This window comes from Trachypithecus francoisi, unplaced genomic scaffold (assembly GCF_009764315.1).
Source record: "Trachypithecus francoisi isolate TF-2019V2 unplaced genomic scaffold, Tfra_2.0 Lachesis_group15, whole genome shotgun sequence".
Lineage (NCBI taxonomy): Eukaryota > Metazoa > Chordata > Mammalia > Primates > Cercopithecidae > Trachypithecus > Trachypithecus francoisi.
Genome location: NW_022681460.1, coordinates 49,004,245 through 49,011,015, shown reverse-complemented (window position 1 = coordinate 49,011,015; position 6,771 = coordinate 49,004,245). Strand labels below are relative to the sequence as shown.

Sequence of the window (6,771 nt, the reverse complement as noted above, 5' to 3'; positions counted from 1 at the left end):
CAAAAACAAACAAGTGGGATTCCATCAAACTTAAAGGCTTCTGCACAGCAAAGGAAACAATCAACAAAATGAAAAGGCAACTTATGGAATGGGAGAAGATATTTGCAAACCATACCTCTGATAAGGGGTTAATATCCAAAATATGTAAGAAATTTACAGCAATAAATAGATAAATAAATAGTAGGCAAAGGACCTCAACAGACATTTTTCCAAAGACATACAAATGGCTCACAGATACACGAAAAGGCGTTCACCATTACTATCATTAGAGAAATGCAAATCAAAACTACAATGACATAATCGCCTCACACCTGTCAGAATAGCTACTATCAAAAAGACAAGAGATAACAAGTATTGGCCAGAATGTGAAGAAAAGGGAGCCCCTGTGCATTGTTGGTGAGAGTGTAAATTGGTATAGCCATTATGGAAAACAGTATAGAGGTTCCTCGAAAAATTAAAAATATAATTACCATATGATCCAACAAGCCCACTTCTAGGTATAAATTGAAGGAAATAAAATCAGTATCTCAAAGAGATATCTGCACTCCCACGTTCATTGCAGCAGTATTAACAACAGCCAAGACAGGGAAACAATGTAAGTGTCCGCTGAGGAAGGAATGGATAACGAAAATGTGGCATATGTACACAATGAAATATTATCCAGCCATAAAAGAAGGAAATTCTTTCATTTGTAACATGAATAAAAATGGAGGGCTTACACTAAGTGAAATAAGTCAGATAGAGACAGACAAATGTTGAATGATCTCACTCATGCATGGAATCTAAAAAAGTTGAACTCACAGAAACAGAGAATACAGTCCAGGGGCTGAAGAGTGGGGAAACTGGGGGAGAACGTGGTCAAAGGGTACAAACTTCCAGTTATAAGATGAATAAGCTCTGGGGATCCAATGTATGGAGTAGTGACTCTAGTTAGCCGTATTGTATTTCATAACTGAATTTGCTAAGAGAGTAGATCTTACATGTTCTCACTACACACATAGAAATGGTAACTGAGGTGACAAATGTGTCAACTAATTTGATTGTGGCAATCATTTCACAATATATAGATATATCACATTAAAAAAAAGGCATGGAGAAAACTTAAATGCATACTGCTTAGTGAAAGAAGCCAATCTGAAAAGGCAATACATCATATAATGCCAACAATAGGATATTTTGGAAAAGGCAAAACTATGAAGACAGTAAAAAGATCAGTGGTTGCCAGAGGTGTGGGAGGAGGATAGACAGAGGGATGAAGAACTGGAGCACAGTAGATTGAGATTGTTCTGTATGATACTGTAATGGTAGATACATGACATTATACATTTGGCAAAACCCGCAGAATCTATAGCATGAAGAGTGAACCATAAAGCAAACTACAGACCTTTGTTAATAATGGTGGATCAATTTGAGTTCTCCCTTTGTGACACACATACCACACTAATGCAAGGTGTTAATAATGGGGGAAGCTATCTGCTCAGTCATCTGTAAACTTAAACTGGTCTTTAAAAAAGTCCATTAATTTTTTAAAAATCAAAAGAAATGCAAAAGCAATCAGTGAAGTTGGTTTTCAAACTGGTCACTGAAAAGGTTAATGCAACAATTCATGAGAGGAATGTGGGTTCAGAAACCAGTCGTGACCAGAACTGTCTGCTATGAGACTATCAGAAGTAGCTATAGTCTCCATGCAATTAGTAATAACAGTTGAAATAAAGTCTACACTGATGTATGCCATGGGCAGATTTATAGATAAGGAAGATAATTATACTTATGTGAGTACTTGTTTTTTTGTTTTTTGTTTGAGACAGAGTCTCACTCTATCGCCCAGGATGGAGTGCAGTGGTGTGATCTCGGCTGATCGCAACCTCTGTCTCCCGGGTTCAAGCGATTCCTGACCCTCAGCCTCCAGCGTAGCTGGATTACAGGCATGCACCACCATGCCAGGCTAATTTTTGTAGTTTTTGGTAGAAATGGGGTTTCACCATGTTGGCTAGAACTCCTGACCTCAGGTGATCTGCCCATTTCGGCCTCCCAATACATGAGTACTTTTAAAACAAGTGACTCCCTCAGATCTTGTTTTATTTTCACAAAACTTATTCTATCTGAACTTTGAAGTCTCATTAAGGTTTTATCCAACTGGTAAAAGTAGACTAGGATGCCTATGGAGAAATAAAGGTAAAAATAATGATGTCAATCTAACACTAGCCAGAGTTTTTACAGAGGAGACAGACTGTCCTGTATTTCGTTATTTATGCTTCTTACCCTTTTCATTCTACACGTATGTGCAAATTAGCTTCTTGCTTCATATTAACTTTCAAATAGCACTCGGAAGCTTTCAATCTGACCTTTCTGTGGCCAGCAGGAGACCAGGGAGCTTAAGGTATTCCCATATCCTGGTTTCTGTGTCTAGAATTCTTGCTTTGAATTTTATAAAGCTACTATTCATACATCTGAGATAAGAAATTCAAATACAGTAAGATACTCATTATAAATAATGGTTTTAATCCTAGATGGGTTATAGTGAGGGGATTAGGTTTTTTCCAATCTTCACTTTCTATAGAACACAGACTCAAAGAAAACAGAGACTCTGTCAAAGGCTAGAACTCAAATCTTACGATAATTCAGTGCTCTTTGCATAAAAACATGCTGTCTTTATATGATCTACATGCCTTACAGGTATCCTATCCTGAAGGTAAGCAGTGGGTGTGTAATAGGTGACAATATATCTGAGTCACTTATAACACTGCCTGGCACAAAGCATACCCTATGTGAGGGGTCAGTAAGCTGCTTCTGCAGAGCCAGAGAGTAAACATTTTAGGCTTTGCCGGCTGTAAGGTTTCTGTTGTAACTAATCAAAGCTGCGTTGGCAGCATGAAAGCAGCCATAAAAATGAACGTGACCAGGTTCCAATAAAACTTTATGGACACTGAATTCGTATTTTATATAATGTTCACATATTATGAAATATTTTTCTAATTTTTTTCAACCATAAAAAACGCAAAAATGGATGTAAAAACAGGCAGTGTGCTGGGGTTTTGGGGCATAGTTGGCTTTATACAATTAGTAGACATTATGATGTCTATAATATCTTTCTAGAAATTATTTTTAATGGTTGCTTAAACATAGAGTCTGTTTCTATGTTTTTTATTTTTAATGGCTGCCTAAACTGGTAGGACTGGGAGGATTCAAACCCAGCTTGTGTGACATCAAGGCCCACGCTCTTTCATAAACAAGATTGTCTGGATGTTCTATAATTTACTTAGTCCCCTGTGGTAAGAATTTAGGCTATTTCCAATATTCATTATTATAATTCACCCTCCAGTGAACATCTGTGTAGTTAAGTCTTTACGTGCACATAGTATTATACCCATACCTTAGAATGTATTTAGTGGTAGCTATCAAAACGGCTGGCAGAGGCGTGCGCGCGCCTGTAATCCCAGCTACTCGGGAGGCTAAGGCAGGAGAATCACTTGAACCCGGGGGGCGGAGTTTGCAGTGAGCCCAGATCGCGCCATTGCACTCCAGCTTGGGCAACAAGAGCAAAACTGTCTCAAAAAAAAGGTTGACAGAGCATCTAAAGAAACAGACTCTAAAGAAGTAATCTCAAAAAGTAATCTTTTACGGTTACAAGAAAGTTCAGACATACTAGAAAAGGAGTTTTATAAATACAATATATATACATAGAACTTACGTCCCAAACACCATTTTAAGACCTTTATATATAATTACACCATTTAGTCCTCAAAACAATACTATGAAGTGCAGGTACAATTATCACTATCATCATCATCATTATCCCCATGTTCCTAAAAGGAAACTGAGGCACAGAAGGGCTAGGTAACTTCTCCAAGGTCACACAGTAAACTGGTAGGAGAGGGAGGATTCAAACCCAGCTTGTGTGACATCAAGGCCCACTCTCTTTCATACCAGGCTGCACCATCTCTTTAACCAGATACTTGCCCAGTGTGCACCTCCAGGTACTCTTTATAATGTGCCTTCACACAATCGGTGGTGGTCTTTGTTATACTGAGATCACATTTCACATGCATGAACGACCTCATACTCTAATAACTGGTGCCAATTTTAACCCATAATGGGACACTTTTGGTGGAAACTGGCTACCCATCTAACCTTCCTCTATTGTCCTACAAGACACCCCCGCACCAACGCCAATTCTTCATTAACTTTCCCTGTTTTTCTTACCCAAAATAGCTGTCTAGTAAACAACAGAGGTAGATTGGAGCATACTCTCATGTCTTATTTTCCAGTGTATGGCCCCAAATCTACATTCAGGTGGTGCTTTGCCTACAATGGAGGGCCCTGTACCGCCTGGGATGGCTAGTTTCGATTAAGTACCTTTCTTTGAAAACAAAAACAGTGGCACGTGTCAGAAGTCCCTCCCGCGCGGCCTCTTTCCCCTCTTCTTCCGCAGCAGGAGGCCTGGCCCCCGCGTCCTGCACCCGTCTGGACCAAACGTTCAGCCTGCCCCTTCCAGACTCGGACGGGAACTCGCGCGCACTCCGGGGTATTCCCTGTTTGTACTGAGTTACACGCGAATCTCCCAAAAAGGAGATATGCGAATGGGCCGTCCAACTTTGAAGGGAAACGAGGATTCCCTTTCTCATTTTCTCTCCTGATTTCTCTCCCTAACCGGACCACACTTCTCGAATGATCCCCGTGGGGAGGAACGAAAAATGCCGCCGGTCCCACGAAACTGCCGCCCCCTACTCATGCCCGAACAAGGATAGAATCTTCTAGCAAGGGAACAAAAAAATAAATAAGCGGGCGTTTCAAACCGAGTCCTCGGGTGTGCAGACTCGTCGCGGAGTCGCAAGCCGAGCGGGCAGTCCTGGCCGCGGCGCGGGGCTCCGCCCGCCGGGGGGCGCGGGGCGGCTGGCGCGTGCGCGGTACGGCCCCAGCCCTGGCCGCCGCCGCCCGCCGCCGCCCGCCGCCGCCGCCGCCGTCGCGATGCCTATTTTAGTCAAAGCGGCTCCGGGCGTGGGGACCCGGCCCGGGCAGCGGAGCTTCCGGACTCGCCGACCCGCCGAGGAGGGCGCGTCGGGCTCCCGTCGAGCAGCTGAGCCCGTGTTCCCCGCGTCCCGCGCGCCGAAGCTGCTGCTCCGAACTTTGGTCGGCGCTGCCCAGGCTCCCCGCCAGGGACCAGCCAGGTAAGGATGGGAGGCGCAGCTACAGCCTGCTGTCCCCTTGCACCGGGCTGTGTGCGGCCTCGCGCTCCCCTGGCTAAATCAGGAAGCGAAAGTTGGATCTCAGCCCCTCGGGGACCAACTTTGTCGGCCCAGGGGGCTGTTGCTTGTTCTCCGCGCCCGGGCAGCCGGGGTCGCCGCCCTCTGTCCCTCCTCGCTGGCCGCGCCCTCGAGGGGCTCCCGGTCCTTGAAGGCCGCCCTGCTCCCCGGGTCTGGGCCCTGCGGCCACAGAGACCCTCAGGGGTCAGCGGCCGCCGCTTGGGTCAGGCAGCCCTAGCGTCCTCGGGCCCTCGGCCCCACCGAGTGCTGGCTCCCGCGCTCTGCGGCGGGCATGCCCCTTGGTGAGCTCCGCTTCTGCTCTCCCCGCCGCCGGATCCCCGGGATTCCTCCTCGCCCCCTGTAGGGCCACCGCGTGCAGCGCAGAGCCTGCGTGCAGGCGGGCGCGCGGTGTCGCCCACTCTGTCCCCGCTCCGAGAATAGGGTGGGCCACGGCGCTCACTCCTCACCCCCGCGTCCCGAGAGCTCCTGGCCGAGGAGGACCGTTGCGGCGGACCTTCCTCCTTTAAGGAGCGAGGTCAGAGGGCCCCGGGAGAGCGCCGATGGCTGGTGACCGGAGGTCCACGCCACCCACCCGCAACCTCCTTCCCCGAGCCTTTGGGAACGGGTTGTTGGCCAGACAAGTCCCAGAAACTGCCTCCTTTGAAGCATGAATAAGTGCGAAAAGACTCTTAGCAATGTAATGCCATTTGCCATTCGGAAGATGTGTGAAGATTCAGTTAGAATTACAGAATGAATTAACTCGACTAGCAAGACTTGCCCGTTGCAGTTATCTTTTTCCTTTTTTTAGTTTGGTAAAGGTTTAATGTTAGTTTCAGCATTTAGCTATTTAGCCCTACAATCACTTATTGAAAACCGATAAACAGAACTTTACAAGTATGGATAACTTAAGGACTTCAGCTTTGATGATCTGATGAGGGAAAGATGATTTCTCTTGATTTAGTCAAAATTAATCAGAAAAGTTTACCAATTTAGCAGTCTAACCTCTTTCCACCTATTCTCTGTATAAGAATTGTTCAGTGTAAGCCACTAAACGATTAAGTGGTAATCAGAGTAAACTGATCTGATCAATATTTTCAACAATAGGTAACTGGCATTTCACAATAGACAATTATGTAGATATATAGATACATCTATATGCCTTTGCGTGTATCTCTGTATATACATATCTCTTTAATAAGGTGTGGTGCATCAAAACATGTTTAGGATGACCCTGCCTTCTAAAAGTTGCTAATAATATTTTCTGGTTCTTGGGTCATAATTGTAGTTTTCCTGTCATTTTCCTTGGACCAGATATTGAATTATAGTGGATTAATAGGCAATACAGGTGAAATTGGGTGAACTCAAGGGGAATATGTATTGATTGATTGATTATGTAAATGTATGTTAGAACCATAGGCTATTAAAATTTTCCCTATTCCAAGGAAGAAACAGACTGGAGGAGCAGAAATGGCTTTCCCTGGCTTATGTGGCTCCCTGGTGGCTTGTGGTATAGAACCTGACTCAACCT

At 44.8% G+C, this 6,771-nt stretch overlaps 1 protein-coding gene across 1 annotated transcript in view; it reads left to right on the top strand.

Annotated features, from left to right (window-relative positions):
* Nucleotides 1–4,984: 4,984 nt before the first annotated feature.
* BVES (blood vessel epicardial substance) overlaps nt 4,985–6,771 on the top strand; it is a 40,677-nt gene continuing 38,890 nt past the window's right edge. The window contains exon 1 of the mRNA XM_033234722.1: nt 4,985–5,168. The gene's annotated coding sequence lies outside the window, so the exon portion shown is untranslated. The remainder of the gene's footprint in view (nt 5,169–6,771) is intronic.